This window comes from Rhipicephalus microplus, unplaced genomic scaffold (genome assembly GCF_043290135.1).
Source record: "Rhipicephalus microplus isolate Deutch F79 unplaced genomic scaffold, USDA_Rmic scaffold_26, whole genome shotgun sequence".
In the NCBI taxonomy this organism is placed as follows: domain Eukaryota; kingdom Metazoa; phylum Arthropoda; class Arachnida; order Ixodida; family Ixodidae; genus Rhipicephalus; species Rhipicephalus microplus.
Genome location: NW_027464599.1, coordinates 4,978,166 through 5,003,908, shown reverse-complemented (window position 1 = coordinate 5,003,908; position 25,743 = coordinate 4,978,166). Strand labels below are relative to the sequence as shown.

The 25,743-nt window shown below is 46.5% G+C and overlaps 1 long non-coding RNA gene across 1 annotated transcript; it reads right to left on the bottom strand.

The window, feature by feature from the left end:
* Positions 1 to 23,906, bottom strand: LOC142786568 (uncharacterized). The gene is made up of 3 exons (XR_012889094.1): positions 23,852 to 23,906; positions 2,544 to 2,627; positions 1 to 129 (listed from the first exon to the last, which is right to left on the bottom strand). It is a non-coding gene; the product is annotated as an uncharacterized LOC142786568 (long non-coding RNA).
* Between the last annotated feature and the right edge of the window lie 1,837 nt (positions 23,907 to 25,743).

Genomic DNA, 25,743 nt, shown 5'->3' with positions numbered 1-25,743 from the left:
GTCTTGTATAAAATGCACACTTTTTTCCTGTTCTTAAGAGCGGCGGCGGACGCCGCGCTCATGTTGCTGCGTCGTTAGCAGGCAGGCATGCAGGCAAGCGAACACACCATTCGCAGTGCCACCGGGTGTCTGTTCGAACGCAAGGGAAGAAAAAAGGCAAAAATTAGTTTCTGGTAAGACGTAAAGCTGCTTTGAGTGTGTAAAATATAATTTCAAGTTATACATCTATGTCTTCAAGCTAATTAAGTGCACCTGCAAGGATTTCTCGTTCTACCAGTAGGGTGACCACATTGCTGTTGGGTGACGCTGGCAGTAATTTTTTGCCGACTTTCATTATCAAGTTAAAACTATAACTTCTTTTTTACGGACAAAAGCCTGTTTGTCCCTGCCGATGTGATGAACTATCTTCTCATCAATTCCAAAAATTTTTCTGAGTCGTAGACAGTCCTTTTAAATTGTCTTGAAAAAAACTTTGACTCAATCAATGTGCGCAGCATTGTCTACAGTCAAGCCCACATATAACGGCCCCACTTAAAACGAACTTTCGCTTAAAACGAACAATATCCGCGTTACCGTGAAAATATACATTGGTTCAATGGCACAAAATCGCACTTAGAACGAACGTCTCCGAGAGCCGCTGATCGGTTACAGCGAACTGAATCAGCGGTCTGCCGACTTCCTGGTAAACCAATTTCGACCACCGATCAAGCATCGGCAAGATGCCCATACATTCTTATTGCTAAGCACCGACCCTGCCTCCACGCCCCTCTAGTTACCGCTCTCCCCGACCGCTTTTGTTAAGCATCCCTCCATCCTTTGTCTCCCCAGCTAGTCTGAGCATTCCGCATCACCAGACGAGGCACGTGTTTTTACACTACCGCCGACCTTTCGAAGACCAGTCGACCATCTACCCCGTTTTTGATCGCTGGTACTGTCGTTCACGTCGGCGGCCTGGAGTGACCAGACCATTTGTCAACATCATCGGCAACCAACTGTGTCCGATAGTCTGCGTCAAGTGCATGCGCGTACGCTACCACACCGACTTTGATCATTTGCAATTCGTTTCGTGTTTAGGACTTGTTCTCGCTCACTTCGCACTCAACTCAGCGTGCATTCCGCGCGCGTGCGGAATCGCGAAAATCGCTGTTAATTTGCGCAGAACGAATCACAAAATATCGAAGTCCGTGAGGCCACGCAAACCCGCAGGTGCAACGAAACGATTTTTTGACCGCCGCCGCCGATTCTTCGAACACCGCCGAGCGCACCGATTCAGGCGGCCATGCACTCTTTTCAAGTTTTTCTATGTGCGAGTTTCGCGGACCTTTCAAGCAAGCTACCCAACCTGCCTCCTTCCCGTGTGTTTTGGTTTTCAAAGTCGCCCTCCCACCGCATCCTCCCCTCTCTTTATCGCAACTTTTTGCCCTTCTTTCACAAGTCTACTCTTTTCTCTTGATCACAACCCCTTAGCCCGTCTCCCCCACTACTCGACGCCCGCCACGCTGGCTCGAATTAGTTTCGTTTTTTGACTGGAAACAAGCCCAGAGCTGTTCCACACGTTCTGGCATGTGTGTCGCGTGTGTGCGTCTTGCTCGCTCTTGGTGTGCGTGTGTGGTTATAATGGCCGACGGAAGGACTAGCACGCTTTTTTCTCCTGCCGCTCAAGAAAACGTCAAAAGTGTGACCGCTTGGTTTGAGCGTAATCCGCGCGTTAGGTGCCGCGTTGCAGAGCACTTGCTCATAGCTGTTGGCCATCTGGCAGCCACTTTGCCGCTTCAGGCAACCCGGTATTCAGCTGTGGAGAAAGTGAATATTTCCTGGGCGGTGGTGATGGCTACATGCACCTAAAACTGTTTTCGTGAGACTGACTTCGTTGCCGTCGAGCCCGATGCCAAGCCTGAAGCTTCCGAACAGGACCCCTGCGGTGACGATTTGTGGCAGCGCATCACCGACTCCGACCTAGAAGAGCGAGACATTTGTTGCGATGGTTTAATTACAGCCGAAGATGATGCCGACACTGCGGAACCTTGCACGGATTAGGGCATTGTGAATGAAGTACGTAGCGAGCGCAGTTTGGAGGAATCGGATTGCGAGAACGACGAAACTTTGGAGTCAGTGCCTCATGCAGCTTATGCCACAGGTCTCGACGAACAAGTACCCTGCCGTTTTAAATAAACTCAAGACCGCCCTTATCACTTCTGAAATTCGAAACACGTACATCACGGACTTTTTGGGGCATAAAGAGTTTGTGTTTTCACTCACAACTTTTTTTAAAAGCTGTGTTTAATTTACTACGAACTTCGGGATACAGCGAACGAATGCCGCGTCACGCTCAGGTTCGTTATAAGCGGGCTCGATTGTATGTAGTTTACATTAACACGCTGAGTAGCAAAAACCCGACCTCAAAAGGAACACATAAACAGGATGGGTGCCCTTGCTTCTGTAGACATACTTTACGTCTTATTATGACTATGAAGAAACCTAGCCTTACCAATTTTATTAACAAACACTAGCCTTACCACTAATAGTAACTGAAGGTAACTTACCGGTGAAAGCACTTTAACATTGAGCTTGTGCAAGACATGGCGATTGAAAGCTTTGAAAAGCCCACTTGAACGGCAACCGGGTACCTGAAGGAGAACATGTATACACAACTGAAACGCTTCTATCAAAACCATTAATCAAGCTCCTTGCGATGGGTGTTCAAAACAGTTAACTCCATGCAGGTGGCACGTCAATGGTCTCACATAGCCTTAATTCTGTAACTGGAGTATCAAAACACAGCCTCACGCAAAATTAACTTTTAACCACGTTTCATTACTTACTGTGAACCTTGCTATATTTAAAACATTATAGCATGCCTTTTGAATCGAAACTTAAATATTAAGGAGAGATGCGATTTGAAAAAACAAACAAAAAGTTGCTTTAAATTTCATTGCCTAGGGGAATGAAATTTTCGCTTTGTGTATAGGCTTTTATCAGATATTAGCTTCCTTCAATGCTAGACTATCTAGTGAGGCTAGTCTAGCTGTCTGTTGGGGGAATTGGAGGGTGTTCATGGGGATCTAATAGAGATCAACAAAGTAAGGCGGACACATGAAGCTTATACTGTGCTGATGAACAAACACATCCTATGCTAGCATGAACTACAGGTTTTACCGCTCACTTTAATTCAAGTGCCAGCTTAAATATACTGTGAACATTGAAATAATCTGAGCATCGAGCTATTTATTCTTTGTGGCAAACATTTATTCCAAGGCCCGAATCAATCAGGCTGCATACCAGTGAGTTTATTCCAAGTGCCACCGTGTTTATTACAATTGCCAATGACTTTAATTCAGGTGCCAATCAGTTCAATGCATAAACAAAAAGCAGAATACGGGGTGTAAAAATGGCAGTGCAATTGAAATGCAGTTCTTGCAGTAAAAAATACAATCCTTGGAAGGTAGAATAATCATTAATATTGGTATTCGCCGATAGTATTCGTGAATAAAGAATTACTGCCGTGGTTTGCTTGAGCCGTGTTTGAAGTGCTTATACTTTGCTATGTACAAGTTTGTAGAATAAGTGCTTTGCCCAGGTGGAATAACATTATTGTAAACAAGACGAAAGAAAAAACAGGAACATATTAAAGAATATTTTACAGCGCAATAATATTCAGTGTTCGTCACTAAAGCTCATAATTGGCTTTGCCATACACTACAACATTTTATAATCGGGACAAGTTATATAATGCGAAGGACAAACTGTTTATTGGAGTGCCGGAATGCATACCAAGATATCGCTAATCTGGCTGTGAGCAGTGATGGTTAAAAGGCAGCTACATAATCAAGAAATTATGAGGCCATTGCGAGGAAGAGCGATTTGGGGATAATTCATCCTGCAGTACGCATAAACGTAAACTGATCATTCCGATGTGGCCAATGGAAGTTATATTTTACACTATTCTTAGCTCTTATTTTTTATTCAAACAAAATTAGGTGCCATTTGAACATTACTGGTAATCATTGAAACAGTACTGGTTGTTTGTTTGGCTTGGTAGCTTGGTGGCGTACTTAACCAACGCGATGGAATGAACACACAGGAAATGAAATGATACGAACGCGCATTTGTTCTTGGGCCTAACTTTCTTTATTTATGTATGCATTTTTATTACGCCACATTATGCCTCTCTCATCGCACATTGGAAGCTTGCGAATTTAGTGTAATCCCTAAACTATTTGTTCTGTCCTTTCTCTCTCTCTATCTACACACACAAACGCACACACACCGTTACGTTTGGCCTGGCAATTCACCTGGACCGACGCCAATGTGCGTAAGCCGGTCTACTAGGAAGGCTTTCGACCCCATCGGCGCTTAGTCTGCAAGACGCTGTCCGGTAGACGTTCCAGGAAGCAGTCGGGTCTCCACGAAAGCTTAGCGAAACAAGCCTTTTGTTGAACGGGCTCGAAAAGCAGGGGAACAGCGCCACTGTGGCGGGTCTCATTGTCAACCTCTTGACTTAGCTTTTGTCATCTACGCGAGGCCATATCAACATACCGACAGCCCGGAAGCGTGGGAACGCGTCGAAGAAGCCGTTCATGGGGATCGAGCGTTTGGATGGCCTGAAGCTGAAAGCAGCATAGACTGCTGCTGACGTTCGGGTTAGTGGCCTTCTCCCCGGATGAGCTCAACTTTCCCTCTCCGGACTCCACCTCCTCGCCCTGTGGTGCCTTCAAGTCGTGGGCCGGGTGCATCTTTGTGTGGTGCAGATAGTATGACGCACCAATTACCAGCATGTGGGGTGCAGCGCAATTAATGCGGCTAATGTAGAGCGCATAGCCAGTTCCCAACCCGTCAACTAAGGAAGCTGATCGGTTCTGCGAAGGCGAACGCGGAAGACCCGAGCGCGGGAAAGAAAATAGACTTCTTCGTTCTCACGGTTCACAAGCAGAGCAGTCAAGGTCGCCCCGTTCGGGATTAGAAGAGGAAAGCTTACTCAAAAAAGCGTCTGGCATGAGGCAGGTCAGGCGCCACCGTCTGAGTTTAAGCCATTGTTGGCAGGCACGCGTGTCATTGAGAATGACATGGAGACGCGAGCACTTGGCTGACAGAGACATAGTGGCGGCAGGAAAACAACCATAATCTGCCCCACTGTTGTTGGGATGTCGGGGCGCCTCGCTGTCGCATGCACACCTGGTAAGCGCACGGAGCCCAACGGTGTACCCACCGCTCTTAAGGAGGCTTCTAGGAAGCAACAATTAATGAGAGAACTGACGGGGCTCGAGCGTGAGAACAGCCGTCACGGAAGTCATCCGATGGAGGCAGCACTAGTAATGTTGGGCAGCACGACCTGGCATGGGAGAGAGTGTCACATGCGGAGAACCTATCCCCTTGCGGGTTTTATTTGGTGACGAGGTTTTTACAAATGTAGTGCCTTTTATGAAAGTGTTTCTGTGATTGGTTGTGATGATGCGAGTCCCAACACGTGATTGGTTTTTGTGAAGACTCTTTGTTCGACCAAGGGTTGAAAAGAGGATGTTTGAATTTGAAATGTGGGCGGAGGTTCGGGCTTGGACTCGGGCAGTCGCCTGAGGCTGCAATAAAGCGTCTCTTCACCGGACTACAGCCCTTCCTTCGCGCAGCTACCGTGCACTCGAGTCATCGAGGGGACCCATTCCGAACCTCAAACATCTTTCCTCCTTAGCTAGTGTTTAAGCTAGTAGAGGAGGGGGAAAGTAAATGGTGCGTTCCTGTTAACATTTGACCGTTTCGCCCTGCCAAGTGGTGCAATATCTGCACCCTTTCTGGAGGGTGGACCACAAAGACTTCGTCCCTTGCTTTGTGGCAAGAGTGATAACCACCTTCTTCTTACGGCAGTGACGGCGGGCTATAAAAGCCAAAGCATTTTTGTAAATAATGCCGAAACCTGCACAGAGTCATGTGCGGAATCATGAACTGAATCTCTGTTGCACATAACGCGGGATCTTATGGATCTCTGTACACTTCCTATCTTTCTTCTATAATGTAAATAAACTGCAACAAGCGAGGTTACATAAAAACACAGGTTATTATTCGAGAAGCATTAGCCGCAACAAGCTGGTACAGGCAGGAACCCGGCAAGCACAAGCTACACATGGATGTAAATATCTTCTTTCACACTGGCACAGAGCTGGCGCCACTATGCTCCGGTACAATTACTCCCCGCTCAGAAAAGAGCCAACCTGGCGACCTAGAGAAATGATACGACAAGGGGGTCATAGCACGGTTTGAAGCCTGATATGTGTAGTGTTTCACGCTCATGGCAGCAATGATCCGAAGGTGGCTCAATGGGCTCAACTTCATAGTTGACAGGAGATGTTTGTCGCACCACACAGTAGGGGCCATGGTATTTCGACGAAAGCTTCGGGGAAAGACCGGGAGGGGTAGACGGGACCCAGAGCCAAACCAACATTCCTGGGTTATAGTGGGCACTAGACGCAGAGGCATCGTGGTCAGTATTCTGGTGCCATTTGTCTTGTGCAGTAAATGAACGAGAGAGTTGACGACACTCTTCAGCATAAGCAGCTGCTTCAGAAACAGGCGTCGCTTTAGAAACGTCAGGCCTGTAAGGGAGAATGGTGTCCATGGAGCATGATGGCTCACGTCCGTACAGGAGAAAGAGAGGAGAAAAGCCAGTGATTGTTTGTGCCGCAAAGTTGTACGCGTACGTGACAAAAGGGAGCACTTGGTCCAAATTAGTGTAGTCCTCAGAGGCAAACATGGCAAGCATATTTCCAAGAGTACGATTAAAGCGTTCTGTCATGCCATTGGTTTGATGATGGTATGCCGAGGTTTTCCTATGGACAGTGCGACATGCCTTCAGCAGCTCGTCGATGGCGTTCGAGAGAAACACACGTCCAAGGTCGCTCAGTAATTCACAAGGTTCACCATGTAGCAAAATGAGAACGTGAAGAAGCAAGGACGCAACGTCTTTCATAGTGGTAGCAGGCAGCGCAGATGTTTCAGCGTAACGTGTCAAATGATCAATGGCGACGATAATCCACCGGTTGCCTCTAAGAGTGTTGAGTAGAGAACCATAAATATCAATTCCGACGCGATCGGTCTTACTGGGCAGGTTAAGGGTTGCAAAGGGCCAGCAGTGCTGTGAGAAGGCGTCTTGCGTCGTTGACACATGGTGCATGACCGAACGTACTGGCGAACGTGCCGATACATGCCGCGCCAGTAGTATTTTAGACAAAGGCGAGAGTAAGTCTTGAATACTCCAGCGTGGCCACACTGGGGGTCATCGTGAAAGGCAGCGCAGATGTCCGAGCGCAAATGACGAGGGATGACAAGGAGCCACCTACGGCCATCCGTAACGTAATTGTGGCGATACAACAAGCTTTCACGGACAGCAAAGTGGCTTGACGAGAGAGGGAGCGTGAAGTAGTTTCTGACGAGCTGTGAGAGAGGACGTCGAGCAAAGAATTGATCCAGGGATCTTTGCGCTGCTCGGATGGCATGCCAGTGATGCTCAACGATGACGAATCGCAGATGGCAGTTGGTAATCAGGCAAGGTCAGGAGGCAGTGGAGAACGGGATAGTGCATCGGCGTCTGAATGGCTGCGTCCTGAGAGATAAATAACACGGATGTCGTATTCCTGAAGGCGTAAAACCCAACGAGCGAGGCGGCCAGTAGGATCTTTCATGGACGCTAGTCAGCATAAGGCATGGTGATCTGTGACAACATGGAACTGGCATCCGTAAAGATAAGTGCAAAATTTTCCTATAGCCCAAATGATAGCCAAGCACTCCTTTTCCGTGACGGAATAGTTAGACTCTGCCTTCGTTAGGGTATGACTGGCGTAGGCGACAACATACTCGTTGCAGCCATTCTTGCGATGAGCAAGAATGGCACCGAGGCCATTCTCGCACTGAGGCCAATGAACTCTCTATCTGGGAACATTTCCTTCCAAAAGGAATGGCAATGCCACAACGTCTAGATTGGAGCAGTAGCTCTCAGCCGTGTACCCTGAAGAGAGGGCTGAGGTCATACTTTGTGATCACCCCCAGACAGTCAGTGAACTTAGGCCACTGGCAGCTACTCGACGTGTGTATCGCGGCATATATCTGCAGCAAATTAACAAGCACAGTTTATTAACAGAAAAAAATGGCCTTATGATACTGCAACATTTAAGTGTGGAAAACAGTAGCGTGATAAGGTACTGACGGAGCCAATGATAGGCTTTTTTTGTGTGTGGTTGCCTTGGTGACTTTAGGCACTGGGGCCAAATGCTTGTAGTAGCTACTCATATACTTTATTGTGTCATGGGCATTATGAAAGAGATTCCAAGAGCAAAATGAGGTTCCTATAAAAATAGAGACGGTGACCTTTAGCAGACTAGGCCTGAGATGCCATAGTCACCGACCAATTGGCCTGCGGGCCAATTGGTCGGTGACTAATTTGACGGTCGGTGACCTGAGTCTATTGAGTTTTTCGGGCGTGCTTCCCGAAATCTGAGTAACGCGTGCATGAACTTTAAAATTGAAAGTCGCTTTCACAAGTTACCTCATGAGATGAAATAGATTTACGAAGAATTTTTGATATAAACTTGCTTAAAATACATAATTTTCATCAGGCGCACCAAAGAAAAAGGCAGTTAAAAGGACCCTGCAACACTTTTTGGAGCATGGTCAGAAAATGCTGCCGATCGGTAGTAGAGGTTCCCGAAAACACGCGAGCCAAACATAATAGCACAGCATGTGGCCTAGAATTCACAATAAACTATCAAAGTCAGCTAAAACGTGCTTCCTTATCTCTCGACATACCACGCAATATGCTCGAAAGTCACATGTAGTAAGCCCATCTATCAGCCATTGGCTGAATTGAACATGGAAAGCTCGCTTGTTACAGAGATCGGCGTGGGAGGTCGCTACTTGTCCACGCGTGCGCGTGTAATCACACTGAAAAAGCCGTGCATTCGAAGAACAAAAAGGAAAAAGTGCTCAAGGTCACGAGGCGCGCATGACGTGTTTTGTGTGCCCCTCCCACCCCTTCCTGCTTAGCTTCTAGTGCTTTCGTCGGGATGAGAGAATGCGATTGGAGCATGCGACATACCTTTGTAACTCAACTCGCACTAAACGAATTCTTAAAATTTTGCGGCATTGAGTTCGTGAGGCAATAAGCTATTCCAGTGAATTCATTCCATGGTTACTTGAAAAAGTGTTTCAGGGGCCCTTCAAGTGTTTTAGAAAAGATTGTTTAGTGTTCTAGATAACACCGAAAGTTAGAGGTTAGTTCTCAGGGTCTTATAAACTCCAATGAATTACCTTCCCGTTAGATATCTTTCACACCTTTCATTACCTAAATGAAAAAAGATTTTGGCAATATTTAGCTGCTAACTTAGAATCATTAAAGTATAACCACGAACTGCACAGTGATATCACGGATAACTAGCGCTGCTGAAAGTAGCGGCTGAAGTTCGCAAAAACACGACTGCTTCTTGAAAGATTTTAAGCTTTGAAGAAGGAGTCGTGTTTTTGCGAATTTCACTGCTTTACAAACTGCATGTTCATGGGGCGCCAAACTTGTGTTCTCTGATCCCAACGAATCCTGAACGTGCACTCGTCCATGATTACCAAGCGTTTCAAGTGAGATGCAGACCAGTGGGCGCGATATTCAGCAAACTAGAGCCGCTTCGCCTTGTTCTCGGATCGCATGAGGGGCTTCCTGACAGCGGTTCGGCTTCAAAGTCCTGCTACGTAGAGGAGGCGTTTCATGGTTGTAGAAAACACCTGGTCAAGTCCGTGCTCAGTTTGTACTTCTCCGACTGTACTTTTCAGCTGTTCTGCTACGGCTGCCACAATTTGCAGATATTTGTCCATTGTAGTCAGCCGGCAACGAGGCTGCTGAGAGGCATCTCCAATGCGTCCATCATTCCTGTACACTTGAATGATCCAGTTGACAATTGCAAAAGGACGGTTTTTCATCGCTAATATAGCACGTGGAGAATATTCTCGCAGGCATAAACCTACAATACATCGTCTTTCTCCTTCCGGCACTTACGGCATGGCCCTTCAATTAGGAGACAATACTGGAATGAAGTAATATCGAACGTATGCAGTCCTTTTATCATGCGGCGATAAAAAAAAGGAACCTTTGATGGCACAACAAATTAATGGGTCATAACAAATTACTGTAGTGGACTAATGTTGTAAGCCTAAAAAGATATAAAACGATAAGCGCGCCTTTTTTTCTTAGAGACAAAAAGTATGAAGCTTTAATCTGCAACTGCTCACAGCAGTAAAAATTTGTCATCGGTGCTTGTTTGGTGCACTGATTACCCCATACAAGTTCCACTGAAAATTTGATTAGAATGTTTCTTAATTTGTCTGCCTGAGTGGTACGAAGAAAAACAGCTGCTAGTAAGCTGTGAATAAGGGTAGAATATTGGCGATTTAAATTCTGGAGCACGTGAGAGCAGCGCAATTGGTAACACACCAATGTTATATCAGTTCCATAAGATTAACGAACTACTCACTATCTCTTGTTTACAGGTTAGTAAATAATCAAAATTTTCAAACATTGCAAGCTGTTATATCAGGCCTCACATGATATATTAATCACCAATTTTGCGATGTTAAGCTTTGGGCTGATCAAAAGCATTGATTGATTGATTGATATGTGGGGTTCAACGTCTCAAAACCACCATATGACTATGAGAGACGCCGTAGTGGAGGACTCCGGAAATTTCGACAACCTGGGGTTCTTTAACGTGCACCCAAATCTGAGCACATGGGCCTACAACATTTCCACTTCCATCAGAAATGCAGCCGCCATAGCTCGGATTCGAACCCGCAACCTGCGGGTTAGCAGTCGAGTGCCTTAGCCACTGGACCACCGCGGCGAGCCCTGAACAAAAGCAGTCGTGTGAGCTGCAGAATATTATTTCTGTTACACTGAGCAGCTTAGCTCTGGCAGTGCCAGCGCGAAGTTTTGCTCGTGTAAGGGCCACGGTTTATTACTTGCACGATGGCTTGAAAAAAAAGCCACAGTGTCTGCGCTTCTTGAGAACCGCACAAACTGCTCAATTTGTATGCGTACGTAACAAGAGTAATGCTTGCTTCACCGCAAAGCAGCACCAATTTTGTCGAGCGACCGCACTCCAGCAGACGATGCGGCGAAAGCCCCGCCTACAGCTGTCTTTGAGCTTGCGCACCAGTTTCCGAAGCAGCCGGCAGAGGTGCTCCATGGAGCGCCAGCCACACGGCACGGTGTTCAGGGTAGAAGTGGACAGCTCTGTACATCCTTGGGACGACGACAACCCCGGACATAACAGTGGCGATGAGGAAGTGGATTTAGACCTGCGCTACGCACTGCCTTTAATATTAGATACCCGAATTCAACGACTCATCATGGTCATCGCGGTTTGGATGCCTACAGCTTTACTTCGTGGGTAACAACACAACTGATGCAGCAATTAAGAGAGCCAACCTGCTAATGCTGTGCGGGAAGCAGACGTACGACAAAGTCTGTGCCCTGATTCAGTCAGCCATTCCAGCAATCATAGACTACGACGACATTTTAACTGCGCTACAAAGATGCTATGACCCAAGGCCATCAGAGGTCTACAGCTTAGCCCGCTTCCAGCGTCGAGACCAACTGGAAGGCGAAAAAGTAAGCAACTACGTGGTGACTCTAACAAATCTCGCGGCTGACGGCAATTTCGGGACGTCGACTTCAGCAACTTCAGCTACTGCGCAGAAGAGAGGATCAAGTGCCAACCTACTAACACCAATACGTTCACTTTGAATGTAATGTTGCGTGACCGCTTTGTGTGCGGACTGCGGGACGAAGACCTACAACAACACCTGTTCGCAGAGACGAGTCTCAGCTTCGCCAAGGCATACGACATCACCCAGCGAACGGAGAGCGCCAGTCACCAGCAGAGAGATGTTTGAACGTCGAACCGGTACAAGTGCCAGTTAGGAATCTGGCTATTCCAAAACTAGGCTCTAACAAGAAGAGAAACAGAAACAGGACGCTGTTGGCGGTACAGCAACGTGCACAAGGGTGCAACAGCTTAAATACAATTTGAAACAATTTTTGGAGCAGCAAAATGTTACATCTGGAGCACTAAAATCCAAATTTGGAGCAGGTTAGGGAAACAAATTCACACATCTTTTTATCATGAAATACATTTAAACCTGCTTATAACAAACCTTGATATAACAAATTCCTCGGTATAACTAAGTTTTTCTATTCCCCGCCGTTACTCCATAGAAGCACATGTATTTGTGACCTCTATGCAACAAAGTAACAGTGGTAGACAACCTTGATATAATGAATTTTCCCGACGGACAATCTAGGAATTTCGCTCTACATTTTGTTACAAGCATGCATCTTCCGCGGCTGCCCCTCTGCCGACAAAGCACGAAGGGGCGCACGCGCATCAGGCGAGGGCAAGCGCTCGTTATTGCGCGCAGGTGAGCGCGAGGCGGCTACACCCCACGAGCTGGCGTTGCTGCCGTTCTCGTCTCCGCAAGCGCATACGCAATAGTGCCCCCCCTCCCCCCCCCCCCACACACACACTCCAAAAAAATAAAATAGGAAAAAAAACCTTTGTGCGTTCGCAGTGCCACACTAATGCGCTTCCGGGACAACTTATCGTAGTGTCTTTGCTAAATTCTGAGCCGCCTTCATGTTTTCCTCAACGAGCTCTCTGGTTTTAGATAGTCTTTCTAACAGATCTAAAATGTAGCTGACTACGTGCGGGTCTTCTTCATAACCCTCCCACGAGTCTCTCAACAGCCGAAATGGAGATCTTAATGTCCCCCCCCTCTTCCTCATTATTCGCGCGGTAAAGTGCGCGTGTGAGATGAGCGTGCGGCGGCGCATCGTGACAAGCTGGGTGCCGAGCGCGGGCGGCTTTTTTTCTTCCTTTCTTGAGTTTTTATATTAGATACGTACATATACGGTGAAGCACGGCTGCGGCAGCGACGGCAATAAATCAGTCGGGACTCTCCGCATAAATGCTATGGCAATACAAAAAGAAAAACAAAGACGTCGTCAGGGGCCACACGATGAACGCGCAGTGAAACTATGCACGGGCGCACGGCGTCGAAAACGAAAAGCGAAGGACAAAGACACAGATGCGGAAAACCACGAAAAACTATTCGATAAAGCGCCTTCCATATGCAGCGCAGCCCACGTATATGTGACACATGTCTGTGCACGCGCGCTTATCCTTCGACAGGTGAAATAGCACCTTCGAGTTTTACCGGAACGATTGCGTTTAGTTGCCGGGCGCACAAAGATTACTTGGCTCGCTGGAAAGGCGCCGTTCGCGAAAAGAGTGCGCCTTTCAAAAACAGTGAAGTAACAACTGGGGTACCTGTTAGTTGGCACTCAATCTGTACCCGTGATTACGTTTCGTGCCTCGTTTTAAACAGCGTGTTAAGTGTCGAGCCGTAAACATTGTTAGTTTGCTTCGTCCTGTTAATTGTGCTCGTGCGTCATTCGTGCCAGAGCAGCGCGTTTCACGTTTCAATCTGCTTGCTGTTCTTAGCGTTATATTGAAAGTTGTTGCTATTGCAGTCATTTATTGCTTCGCCCTTGCGGCGAAACTGTGACTTTTCCTACTTTCGGACAACCGTGTCGACCACACCGAGGGGATGTCAGATGACACGTTCATGGAAACTCTCCGAGACCACGGTGACGACGGCTCTTCGCAGGTCGACTGGTCACTTGCTTTCCCGTCTTGCTCAGCGCCGCCAGTTCGCAGGCTGGTAGCTTTTGCGATTAGCTGATTAGTTCTAGCAACACGACAGCGCAATCCAATGAACGCGATAGTAAAAAATTGTAATGGTATAATACGTAAAGCTGCACCAACTCTTTTGGATCGGATATCACGTAACTCTAACAAAATGCTGGTGTGAGCAAATATGGCCTCTCCAAGGAGAAGTGCTCTTTCCACACAGTCTCTTCCAACACCACCTAAAGTCTAGGTGGTGTTGGTCTCTTCGCGCTGAAACGGCACTGATACTCGCCGAGATAGCAAGCGCACCAGCCATGCAACCACCCTTAAAATCCAATTGAGTTAATTATTGCCACTCAAGCGATCCCCTCCCCCCTTCCCCACCCCCTAACCCCCACATTGTTTCACGCTAGTTCAAGAAGGGTGGTTTACTTTCTGTTTGAGCATTCGACGGCAGTTATCTTATGCATGTTATCTTATGCTCTTTCCAGGTGATAGGAAAGAGCAGACTGGTTTGATCTCTGCTTCAGCAGCGCTCGCGCGCCTTTACTCCCTCGTGAAATTACGATGCGCGGGGGCATCTTATCAATTTGGACTTGTTACGTAACATAGCGGCGATGCAAAAACTCTCCGAGTGTGTCCATGTAATTGATATTGCAATATTAATGCAGTTTTTTTTACTGTAAAATAAGTGTTTTCAGTTAGCTCTCCTTAAGTACCCCTTTTGTTTAATTTGCGCGTTTATTTTCCGAATTTTGTACCAAACCAGCATATGATGAAATCCTCTTTATAACAAGTTTTTTCGAGACTTTATCAGTTTCGTTATATCCAGATTTAACTGTATTAAACTTGGAGCAGTATAAATAAAGCTTAGATATTGAAAAAGAAGTATATACCATTCAGCATCCTTTAAATTATCCAGTGTGAATAGAGCCCTGCTATTTCAATGAACGCAGTATGATGAACTACCCGACTGAGCGAACAGTGATGAAGTTCATATTAGGATTTGCTGCACCTGTCAAATATTTTGACAGACTCTGCGATATTAAATATAGATCTGCCAAACTCGCAACTTTGAAATTTGAGAGATTCGTAAAACTGAGGAGTAAGGGTGGCGAAAATGTCATACACCATTCCACATGATTGCCAGTAGCTCATTTAGATGTCAGTTATTATACTAGTACTCAGAATTTTGCGGCGTACAAACTCATGAGTAACTTAGCAAAATGTGCAGTGTCCTGTCAATAACGCTAACAGCCCCTTCTAAATCTCAACACACACACACGCACACACACACACACACACACACACACGTATATATATATATATATATATATATATATATATATATATATATATATATATATAAAGAAGAAGTACTCTGGCACAGGGGCAGCAGCATCGAGCATGCAGCAGAGCTGTAAGTTTGTGTCGAAGTTTGGGGCGAAGACCATGCCACCATCGAGGTAACACAAACAGATGTTCCATTTATGGCCACGCAGAATGCTGTCCACCATTCATTCGAACGTTGCAGGTGCATCGCAATGTCGAAAAGGCATGACGACGAATCCATATAAGCTGTCTGACATGACAAAAAGTGGTTTTGAGGCGAGTGGCCTCCACCATAGCACCTGCCTTTAGCCTGACCACAAGTATAACGAGGAGAAAAACTCAGCCCTCTCTAAACAGTCCAAAGCATCGACAATGCGTGGCAGTGGATAGACATCTATTAGCGTGATCTTGTTCAATCACGGGAAATAAAGACAGAAACGTATGGAATCATCTTTCTGTTTGACCAGGACCATCAGAGACGCCCATGAGCTCTGTGATAACGCTTCTGCGGAGCATGCATACTCTACTTGCTTAGCAATGGTGCGGTATTCTGTAGCGGACACGCAATATTGTCATTGTCGCAGCGGTGAGTGGGACCCAATGTTGATGCGGTGCTTGACTGCTATGGCACGGCCGAGAGATGCTTGTGCAATGTTGAAAAAAAGCGGTAGCACTTTTCTTTCGCCGGTTGGTGAGGAGCTGAGAACACTGCGAAGGTGTTAAATCTTCAGCAATGAACGGTCCAGATATGTCCGCTGATGTTGGGTCAGGCACAGAGATGACAGCCACTTCACAGATAGTGGTGGAAGGCGCCTCATCAAGGACGAATATAATTCTGGTGGAGTTGATCGTCTCGACCTGGCCAAGGCATCCGTGATAAAACAGGGATAAAGGTGATGACTGATGATCATATATTGGCATAGTGGTAGAGCCTTCGACAAGGTCGATTGACGCAAAAGGCAGCGGAAGGCTCTTCGGGGAACTAATATTTGAGATGGTGTGAAGAAGACTGTGTCATCGAATATGGCACTGCATGAAACTGGTACGAATACGAAAGAGCATGGAGGGATTTCGGTGTTGTCATTAACGACTAGTTTAGAGGTAGACTGGATGTCGACGGAGGCTCGGTCATTCAGTGCGCAGAATTGAACCTCAGCCCAAGCACACTCGATTACAGCGTTGTGACGCGACAAAAAGTCTCTTACCAAGACAATGGTATGGGATCACGATGAAAGAATGATGCACTATATTGTATACAGAACGTCCTCAATTGTCACACGGGCTGTACAGACTACGATCGGTTGAAGAGGTTGAGCACTGGCTGTGCAAAACGACAATCTGAAGAAAGGCGTCATGACCTTACGAACTGAGCGGCAATATCCAGCATGGATAACAGTAACAGCTGCACCAGTATCTACAAAAGCGATTGCAGCGACATTTTCTATGCAAACTATAATAACATAAACAGGTGACGAATGAGGACTTGGGCAAACCAAAACTTGCACAGTTCTTGACTCATAAACTGCATCTAGTTTCTTTGTTCGTTAGGCACAGGCTGTCAACGCATAGGACAAGGTGAGCGGCGGTGCGGAGAGGGCGAGCAAAGATGTCCCAACCGAGGGCGGTGGTTATCCTGATAGCGAGCTTGCGTTAGAGTGTAGTAACCGTAACGCGCGTTGGAGTCAAGTAGAAAGAAGGGCTCTCGGCAGTTTTCATCGATGATGTACGTCCGGCGGCGGCAATACCTTGCGACGGGTCCGGGGTATCAACATACCAAACATATCAGGTGACTGTGAAAGCTGCGCATTGGATTGGAGGTGTTAGTGCCACTCCAAGAGACAGTAAGTGGGGGATAGCTGGCAGGATACTGGAATGGAGGTGCAGGCACTTGAGAGTTGGCATGGCTGCAGCTGCAGCGTAAGTGAGTAAAGCAGTTAGAAAATTATGCTCACAGGCAGCTGCAAGCGCCTGCGCGAGCTCTCCTTGAATGACACCATGGAGAAACGATGGTAGAGTTGTGGTAGGATTCAGGGTGAAGGTACCAAAGAAAACTGTCGTGCGACTTCATCGCCGAAAAATGTTTTTATTTCGGCTATTAGCGACGCTTGGTCATGACCGTTAGTCACGCTGGACAGTCATGCCAAATCGTGCGCTGGAGGACGTCTTGTCAGAACTCGCTGCTTCCGCGATTCTTTGTAGCTTTGGCACAAGCTAATGACGTCGTTAAGCGTGGTTGGGCTCTTCGCCAAGAGCATTTGCATTGCACAACAGCCAGGTAGCCAGCTGTAATGATTAAGGGACGTTCGTCACTATGTTTGTTGATGGCGGACGAGAAAGGATTAACATGAACAATTTATTTGATGGCACGGGTGGAACGGCTGACGGTGCATGGATACGCTACCGTGTGCAGCGCCTTTGAGTCGGACGTCGCGGCCAACCCAGCAGTCAGGGTCGCAACTCCGGAGGTCCAGGATCTGGCCACGGCTCACGAGGACCACACCCGGTAGGCCTCGCCCACGAACCTGCTCCCGGCCACTGCACCCAGGCAGGAGCCGTTCAGCAGGCCCCGTCCATGGACCTTGTACAGACTGACGGATTCGGCCTCAAACAGACACACCGGAGCTCGACCTGGCCGACACGTACGGGTCCCACGTCCGGCTCAGGAACGCTGCCAGGAACTCGTCTTCTCGAGCGGCGCACCGCTTCCTCTGCCTTCGTGGCCTCAACCTTCGAGCTCTCTTCTCCGCACGTTCCTTGTTCTGTTGTCGATGTGCGACGCTGGTGACGCCGGCACTTGATGGCATGAGTGCGGCTACGGAGCAGTCAGCCCGCATCGGAGACGCGATGCTCCATGCGGGGAATGGCCAGCCCGTCCAGCGAACAGCTAGCGTCGAGACGCGATGCTCGGCGCAACCGTGACCATTAGCCAGGCCACGTCCATCGCTGTGCCGAACGGCTGACGGTTGACACGCCTCGCCGAGATCTGCGATGCCCTCGGCAAGGAAGAGAACAGCAGGCCAGGCCACGCCCCGAGATGCAGTACTCGTGCCGGCAATGCCGCCCCAGCTGGTGGTTGGACGGCAGCAGCGTGGACGGCCGCGTTCCCTGGCCGGAACCTGGATCGCCTGCGTCCGACGCTTCGGCCCGCTGTCTTCCGCCTGCCGCTGCTTCGGCTCGTCCCCAGCCACAAAGCCTGCTGCCACGTAATTGTCGCACGTGGCCCAATCGTGGCACGCCACCTCTGTGGGCCACCGCTAGTCATCAGCTGATTGGCGCACAGTTGCCTCGTAATCGCACGTGCCTTGACCCGCACCTTCGTCGTTGTCGTTTTTTCTCGAATCCTCACACTCGTAATCGCACGTGCCTTGTCCCGCACCTTCGTCGTTGTCGTTTTTTCTCGAATCCTCACACCAGCGGACCTCGAGGTCCATAAAATATGTTTCATCCTTCGTAAAGTGCCACTCAGTGAATATTTCACCAATGAAGAGGCCAAGCCGGCAAAGCCGATAAACTCGGCAATTGCGAAATGCAACATGAATGCCAAGATAAACGCCCAAACACCCGCCTCACATCAAATTGCTAAGCCCAGAGCACCAGAGCGACACAGCAAGGACTCGGATTTCAACTCCTATTTTTACGAAGATGAAACATTGAAACGAAAGACATCAGCTTCTTTACGAGAACAGGGAGCTGTTCGTTCGAGAGCCCCTAGCAAGCGAGCAAAGCCTCAGACCAACGCATCCGACAGCCCATAATTCAAAGCCGTGGCACCACTGAGTAAGAAGCCTGTGCTCAAGGCAGCTACCATGAAGCCCCAACAATCGAAGCAACAGGACAGCTTTTCCAACTATCCTGAGGACAGTGCGCCGAAATCGCCTCCTGCCAAGAAGCAAGCAACCGCAAAGTAGACACAAAAGGCTTAAAATGCTGCGTCAGCCAAGAAAGCTGCTGTGAAGTGGGACGAGTCTTTAAGCTCAGTCAGTTCCGACGAGCCTGAGCAGACAAAGGTGATGGCACTGATGTCAAGTAGTGCTGCCACTCTGCCTATTGCTTCACCAAATGCGACACTGGCTAAACTTTAGAAGGATGACAGGGAGTCATCTCTGCAAAGTGAAAATGGTAAGCCTTTCAAGAAGATTGTCAAGCCTCAGGCCACCAAACCCAAGAACACTAAGTTAAAGTTTGTAAACGAACAGACCTTTGTGGTTCGTGAATCTACCTCTCAGCCTGCCAGCCCATCTTCAACAGATGTACATTCAAGCCAATGCAAGCCATTTCATTATGTTCTTAGCTATGCCTACGCATGGCAAGACATCTTTAGCGCTGAACTTCTCGACCCCTGGACTTGGTCGTCAAGCAGGGGGTGGCACATGAGTTGTCAGCCATACCGCAGTGCCCATCTCGCGTACCCCCCGATAGATGGCAGCACCCGCCGCCACTCCCATTGTGATTCCTCCTCGCCTCGCTAGACAGCGCTCAGTGTCAGACGCCAGTTGAGACAGCTTTAGCCTATACACATTGCACACACAAAAAAGAAGAAACTTGGGCAGACAGTGAAGGGTTTGTTGGTAACATTTGCAAGAAGCACATCAAAATTAATCTTGTGCCAAACGATATAAAAAGAGCGCACAGAATCGCAAAATGTCAACCGGAAAAACCACGCCCGGTAATTGTTAACTTCTCCCAGTTCAAAATAAAAGAAGCAATCCTATCTAACGGTTTCAAACTGAAAGATACGCCGTACAGTATAGCTCCGGATTATTGTTTCGCTACCCGCACTGCCTAAAGAGAGCTTCTACGCTTTGCATGTGAGCACAGCGACCCTTTCAATCTTCGTTACAAGAAGGTAGTTATTGGGAAAAAATCGTGCCACTATAATGCAACCCGAAAAGAAGTCGAAGGAATTTTTCCGCGTGAAGCTAACAATTTCGCAACCCAGTAAATGCGTCGCCAGTTACCTCACCCTCTCGCCATATCCAGAATCACCCCTCTAAACATGCAAATAATGTCACCTTTTCTATTCTCTACACAAACATAAAAAGCATCATGCCGAAACACGACAAAATATGTACCATAATTGAATCATCTGATTGTGACGTCGGGATGCTGACAGAAACATGGCTTTTACCTTCCATCAAAGATTCTGAAGTTCTTTCATACCTAATCGATTTCACATTGCATCGCCAGGACCGTTTATCCGGTCGAGGTGGTGGCGTGCTCATCGCTGTTAAACATACAATCCTTCACTTCATTATTAGCATTACCAGTCCACTGGAAGCTCTTTGGGTAACTTGCGAAAGTTCCCATGGGCTGGTCATACTAGGTGTCTGTTACCGCCACCCCCCCCCCCCTCCGCCAAATCAGAGCCCAACTTTAACATCAGCTTTAACGACACCTTCGACAAACTACACAAAATGTATCCCCGTAGAAAGTTTATAATTTGTGGGGCTTCAATTATCCATCCTGAAAAATGATCAAACAATGTTTTCCTTCGCAGCGGTGAATGCGGCGATTTCCTAGCCTGTTTAGAAAACTACCAACGAACACAAGTTATAACCCATGCCACCAGAGAAACATTACGCAGCTCTATTATAATAGACCTTATACTAATGTCGGATCCAAGTAGCCTACATTCTCTCCATTACCTTAAAGAAATAAGTGATCACAAAATTATTTTTGCCTCTCTCAGTTTTACTTTTCCAGAAAATAAGCTTACACCAAAGCAGATAAAGCTCTACGGTCGTGGCAATTATGAAAATATTAACACCGAACTTGAACAATTTTACAATTCATACCACCAGGGATTGAACAAGCGCACCATAGAAAACAATTGGAAGTTATTAGTCGAAAAACTCAATCAACTAACTGATGCATGTATACAGAGCATAAAAATTAAAAACAAAACATCCGCCCCTTGGTTTAACAACGCGATTAAAAACTGATGAGCCGGAAAAAACACCTGTTCAGACGTGCCAAACAACAAAACCGACCATCTCTATGAAAAGAATATTTCGACTCTGTGCGATGCCTCTCAATTAACATTCAAAACGCGAAACGCAATTTTTTTCGATCAACACTACCAGACATGCTCAAAAATAACCCTAAGAAATTATGGCAAACAAAAAACCCATGAAACATCTCGCCGATAACTCTTTTGGTACTAATAACAAATCGCTAAGTGACGTAGATTCGGCCAATGCCCTAAACAATGCCTTTTGTTCTGTTTTCACGCGTGAAGATAGCTTTTTTGCGAACTCCGGAGAGAACCTTGAGCCTATATAAGTGAGCTAATGTCACCTATTGAAATATCTGCAAATAGAATAAATAACGCAATTAGAAAAATGAAACTGTCATCTGCAAGTGGAAAACATCAACGGCAAAATAATAATGACCACACAATTGATAATTAGTACAGAAATTCAGCTGCTCTTCTCTGAATCACTTTCACAGGGACAGGTGACAAGTGATTGGAAACTCGGTGAAATCACTCCACTATACAAAAATGGCAACAAAGCATTCCCATATAACTACCGGCCCATATCGCTTACAAGTGTCCCATCCAAAACTATGGAGCACATTTTATTTACCAACATCGTTAATCACCTCTAACAGCACAACTTCATTCACCCTTCCCTAAATTGTTTTTGAAAAGGCCTGTAGTGTGAAACGCAACTTGCTGCCTTCATCCCTGACTTGCACACAAATCTTGACCGGAACATCCAAACTGATGCTTTATTTCTTGACTTTGAAAAGGCTTTTGATAAAGTTCCTCACCACCGCCTTTTGACCAAACCTTCTTTGCCTAATCTCGACCCATTCCTCTTGTCCTGGATTAATAACTTTCTCACTGACAGAAAACAGTTTGTCGTCATAAATAGAGCTAGGTCTCAAATCTCTCCCGTCCTCTCCGGTGTTCCCCAGGGAACAGTACTTGGCCCCCTGCTTTTCCGAATTTACATCATCAACCTTCCACACTGTATTACTAACAACATAAGATTATTCGTCGACGATTGCATTATTTACGCAAAAATCACTAGTCATGAAGAGCAAATAGCTTTACAAGCACACCTAACAGCCGTTCAAAATTGGTGCCACAAGTGACATATGAGTTTAAACATTTCTGAATGTAGATCAGTGTCTTTTCACAGACGTACTAATTCGTTAAAGTACAACTACGCCCTATATAACAGTTTTCTATAACCGACTAGCTCGTATAAATACCTTGAAATACATATCTCAAGTGACCTATCATGGACCCTCCAGATCAATCACGTCATTTCAACAGCGAGTAGATCTGAAGGTTATATCCAAAGAAGCCTGAAGTTTGCTCCCAGCCACTTAAAAATAGTAGCTTTCACCACAATAATACGCCCCAAATTAAAATATGCCGCAGCAATTTGGAACCCACACCAGCATTATTTCATCCAAAACCTAGAAGCCATCTAAAACTGCGCTGCCAGATTCACCTTTCCCAATTACTCATCGTTCACCAGTGTAGAAGACTTAAAGAAGCCTGCCGTATTAATTTCTCTTAGTCAAAACCAAAAAACTGCGCGGCTCGTATTATTTCACAAATTCCATCACGCATCCCCATCCAGCATTTGCGTCACGCAACACCCCTATTTCTGTGATTGATGTTGCAACACTATGCAAGTATATTACCCTCGTCCCAGAACTACCGCATTGGCCGAATCTTTCTTCATTCGGACAGCTGAGGAATGGAACGCCTTACAGGATACCATTGTTAGCATTCAGGATGCAGAAGCCTTTCAAAATTCCCTGTTAACCATCACTGAACCATAATAATTTTTTTTCGTGTGACTTGCCATGCTAATTCTTGTGTGATGGTTTCTAGTGTCATCTTCCTAGTATGGCGTGTATGTATATTTTGTGTACTTGGCAATGATTTGCACCCTATAAGTGGTATATTTTGTCACTGTAAAATGTTTTTATCTAGAGTCCACAAACAAATGTACTTGTTACCCCCCCCCCCCCTTTTTTTCTTGTTTTGTTTGTTTCTGCCACTTCAGATATGGCCTGAAATTTCTGTTTTATGTTTTGTTGCACATCCAACTTTGCCTTTACCCATGTCTTGTATGCCCACCCCTCATGTAATCTACCTTCTGTTCGGGACCCTTGAGGAAAATGAAATAAATAAGTAAATAAATTTGTTTTATCTGCTGTAGCTAAATATTTGCTACGAAAAATGACAGGAAAGAGGAAAAACACACAGACCTGTCCAGAGCAGAGAAGACTACAGGTGGTGCCTTATGCGCACCATGTTGGGCATGGCCTGAAAAAAGTTGCCTCCAGGTACAATGAGTCTGTGGTGTTTTCCGCGCCAAGGAAACTGAATGGCTTATGTGCACACATCGGCAAAAAAAAAGAAGCCACAGTACGAAGTGAAGCAAGGGCAAATTTGTGTGAATTGTGTTGTTGGTGTGGTATATGAAGTTCCACTGACTTTTCGGATGGTGTACATAAGCCAAACAGGTGTTGTGTGAATTTTAGAGCATGGAAACATTTTAAATTATTAGAGAAAGGAACAGGCTCCAAATTAGCCCTTCATTGTAAATAGTGCAAATGTAAGCCAATGCTGAACAAACTCAGGATTTTGGGCAGAAGCCATGAAAAAATGGCACATGAAATATAGTTGAATCTCATTAATTCGAACACGCTTAATTCAAACTTCTGGTCAGTTCGAACTCATGATAAGGTCTCTTCAAAGCTATGTGTATTCCAATGGACAAAAACACCCGGTAATTCGAACGTGCAGACACTTGCGACGGTTATTTTGAACATACCGTGCTCCGAAAATGCTCTCAGCACCCTGCCCAATCCCATGGCGGCACCTGCGACAACTAAGCGCTGCCCGAAAAGGAAATGAAAAGGCAAGAAAAGGCTATGGTGGAATGTTTGCTCACTCTCTAATGCCGATCTGCGACGTGCCCTTGTCACGGTTCTCCCTTTTCCGTCCCTGCCACATAAAGACCCTTCTCCTTCCAACGCCGTTTGCGAAGAGAGAGAGGAAAAAAAAGGCTGTTGCTGGGTTGAATGAATGTGTGGTTGAAGGAAAGGAAAAAGGCACTATCTTCTGCGGCCTTTGCCCCTTGCGGAAGCACGGCTCTGCACATTGAAGGAAGGAGGGGGGGTCTTTCACGCGCCCATGCCACGCGTCCCCCTTCTTTCCTGTCCCTGCCACATAACCCTTCTCCTTTCAACGACGCGCGCGAAAACAGTGAAAAAAAAGCTGCCGTGGAGTGATGGTTTTCTCTCAAATGCCGTCTGCTTCTCTCCGCCTGGACGGAGATGCTCCTCCTTTCTCGTCATGTGCTAGCCATGCTACGGCTGCGCAGCGGAGAGACTACGCAGCCGTTGTTGTCGTCGTCTTTAGAAAGTGTCGATGCTGGACATTTCCGCGTGCAACTTCTCTTGCCAGGAGAATGCTGAAGCCGAAGTAGAAATGCTTTGCAAGCTGCGTGCGGAATTGATTGACTTGCTGCAAGGCAAACGCATGCAGACGCGAATCACCGAATACTTGAAATAATAATGGATGTCCTGTGATTTGTAAATAAATGTAAGTCTTCTGAAACTTCCCCCCCGTGTGTTAGCTCAATGCACATGCACCACTGCATGGAGAGCCCTCGGTTTATTTAGCTTTCATTAGTTTGAACTTCTTTTAATTTGAACAAATTTTCGGGCCCCTTCGAGTTCAAATTATCGAGATTCGACTGTACTTTAATCTTTTCACATTCCAAAGAATTCTTGGCGAAGCATCTTGTAGTGATAGCTGCATGGCGTTGCACAGGAAAGAAAAAACTTTCCTGGAAACTTTTTTGTAATCTTGAGTGATTAGTAGGACGAAGAAGGCATAGAGTGATTGGGCGTCAGTTTATTGTATTATGCGATTTCTGTTAGAAGCTTGTAGCATCACCACGGGACCACATGGGTACATATACTTGAGCCACGCGTACTTGAATAAACAGTTGGTAGTCGAGCTGCTTTCCTGTCTCCTGCTTCGTTTTCTGTGTTCATCATTTTATTGGCTGGAATCTTTTTTAAAGCAAAGCACCAACCAACTCATCAACGAGTGTTGTTAAAATATCCTTGTCAATCTCGTCCGGTCGAGATGTAATGACACTGCAGAAAAAAAAGGACGCCAATCAAGAGGGTGTCGAAAATATAACAAAAAAGATGTTTGTACTTCCAGACGGTATCCTTGTTCACTATGCTGGGAGGCCGAAGCATGAAATTTCGTCCAATTCTTGACTTCGTTTATCTACGCCAGGCGTATATGGCCAACCAAAGATTACCCAAGTCTCCCAGTTTATTTCGAACCTCTTTGTTCAAAGGTCACCTGAACTTCAACCTGTTCTGCAAAGGCCAAGGCTTGATTCTGAAGTCATTGTGCATGCTGAGACTGGTGCACATGGCTTTCGGACACCTGGTAGTATCGAAAGCTAAGTGGCAGTTACTTAAAACTTGAGTCATGAACTGCAGAGCAGTTCTGGACTTCCAGAATCAGCTCTCCTTTGCTCACCGTCACCTTAATTACAGCTCTCCTTTGCTCACCATTACCTTAAATACAAGTGCCCGTTTGTTTTCACCAGTATTGAGCTTTACGCAAACTGCAAGGCTCAGCTACAGTTATTTCTGTGTGAACACACGCATCAGAACAAACTGAATCACCTACAGC